Source organism: Galeopterus variegatus, unplaced genomic scaffold (assembly GCF_000696425.1).
Source record: "Galeopterus variegatus unplaced genomic scaffold, G_variegatus-3.0.2 Scaffold2941, whole genome shotgun sequence".
Taxonomy (NCBI): domain Eukaryota; kingdom Metazoa; phylum Chordata; class Mammalia; order Dermoptera; family Cynocephalidae; genus Galeopterus; species Galeopterus variegatus.
Window position 1 is genome coordinate 145,439 of NW_007729052.1, and position 2,600 is coordinate 148,038.

The following is a 2,600-nucleotide window of genomic DNA, read 5'->3' on the forward strand; positions in this document are numbered from 1 at the left end:
GTCTTTTATCTTTTTCCATGTCCGGCAATGGATCGCAACCCTCAGTGTTGCCCCCGTACCGGACCGGGGACCGGCAACGGGATTGCAACCCTTGGTGCCGCTCCCGCGCCTCGCTCAGCCAGTGAGCGGGAACCGGTCTGTATGTGGGATCCGAACCCTTGGGCGGGAGCGCTGCCGCACTTCCCAAGCGGCGCACTTATCCAGTGCGCCACCGGGCCGGCCCTCACTTCCCTTCTTAAACACCCATCTCCGTCTTACCCCCTAGACCAGTGAGTGATCTTCAAGTGTTTAGAGTAGCATAATCTTACCAATAATTTATTGACCAAGCACTCTCAGTATATGTGTATTCATTTATAACTTACATACATGTACCATTTGTAATTGGTATGTGCAAAATTAGTGAAACTAACAAGCTGTTTTCTTCCTGCACCCACTATTCTAGGCCACTCAGTAACACTGACAGTCTCTTACCATTATGGCTCTGATGCTGGGGACTACTCTGCATTGTTAAATAGGCAGGTCCCCACTTTTCACTGGAGGCAACTGAGGTCAGAGAGTCAAAGTGACTTGCTCAAGGTCACTGAGCTCTTAAGTGGAGGGTTGGGCTGGAGACCCAGGTGAGCTGGCTTTGAGACAGAAGTTTTCCCACTGGGCCCAGCTTCCATGGCTGCTGCTATGTGGATGGGAGGTGGGACTTCACCAGCTCTGCTGCAGCCAGTGACTTGGACTCATTTGGTTGTCAAGTATTTCTTAAGCCCCTGCAGTGTAGCACTGGAAGAGTGGTGAGCACTTTAAGATAGGGTCCTTGGCTTTAAGGAATATAAATTCCAGTGAGGGAGGCAAAGCGGAAACATCCAAGGAAGCTAGATAACTGCAGGTTTCCTATTTATTAGATTAGTTGGCAAAACTAGGGTGATCATTAAGGCCCAAGGTGCTAGGATGAGTCAGAAGATAATCATAGGCCTCATCCCATCTCAGCCCAGAGATGCCTTCCCTGTGTGGAGTCTAAGAAGGCTTTGTCAGTAAGCTACTGGTTTGACATCAAGAGAGCAAGCCCAATGTGCTGGGGGTCATGATCCATCTGTAAGCTTAGTTTTGGCACCTGATAGGTATAGCTAGTGAATGGGTCCAAGGCTGTTTGGCAGGTGAGAAGGGAGGCCCTGGAGGTGAGACACAAAGGCAGAGGCTGGCATGTCCCAGGTGGGTGCAGCATGACCCAGATTGGGATGTGCACCTGCCCTTTCTACATTCCCACCTCTAAGCCTGAATTGTCTCTGCCATTTCCCACTAAAAGGAACCAAGGATATTTGGAGAAGTGACTGAGTTAAGATATGAGAGGAAGTGTATAAGAAGAACCTGGGAATCTTCTGCCAGAGACTAAAGAAACAACCAAAATAATGGAGTAATGTGTAAAGTACTCGGGAACCAACATAAAGGGCCTCCCACTGGGCTGACATGGAACAATTTGCCATTGAAAGAATAATCACTGGGCCAGCCCGGTGGCGCACTGCGATAGTGCACCGCTTGGGAAGCGCGGAGGCGCTCCCGCCGAGGGTTCGGATCCCACATACAGACCGGTTCCCGTTCACTGGCTGAGTGGGGCGCGGGAGCAACGCCGAGGGTTGCGATCCCGTTGCCGGTCCCGGTCCGGTCCGGGGGCGACACTGGGGGTTGCGATCCGTTGCCGGACACGGAAAAAAAAGACAAAAAAAAAAAGAATAATCACTGACTGATACACAGCAAATACAAGAATCCAAAAGTATATAATGATAATTTTTTTAAAAATTGCCCATTGATCACTATTAGAGGCGATTAGAGGATACCACATGTATCCAACCTATTTCAGGATAATCAAATCACTGAGGGGAAAAGTTCTTTATAAGAGAATTCCAGTTAATACAGCTGATATGGGATATGACAGAACTAGAAAATTACCAAATTGCAGCTGATTATGAAGTGGATCTGGTAACATCATCAAAGGCTGCTAAAACCATTAGATAAAATGTTGGTGGAGAAATTGACAATAGATCAAACTGAACCTGAACTCACCACCCTTTGTATGAAAACCTGCACCTCAGAGAAGATTCTGGGAAGATGGCAGAGTAAGAAGCATCAGGCATCTGTCTCCCCATCTAGACAATAATTGTATTAACAGAATCTGTCTGATGTTACTATTTGGGAATTCTGGAGTATATTGAAGCCTTGCAATTTCCAGGAGAAGGCTTAGACTGTAAGTTGTGGTTAATTTCTATCAATTTCAGCTCAAAGCAAGGTAGCAGCTACCCAACCCCAAGCCCTATGTCAGGCAACTGCTCGCTTGTTCCTGGAGCAGCTTGCAGGAGTCAGGGTGGTCAAAAATGACCCTGTCCTCCAAATATCAGGGATCTAGGTTTTGATTTTGATGGCTAATTGCTGTTTCTGATCATGGAAGTCCATATACAGAGGTGAACAGCCAATATTGTGTGCACACCCATATGGCAAACCCCAGCCCTAGAAGGACTGAATCAAAGATAGAGGGGGTTTAAAAAGCCCATGCTCTTTTTATCTTTTTTTCAATCACCCATTCATTTTTCTCTTTTTTCCCATTTGGAAGCCAGACA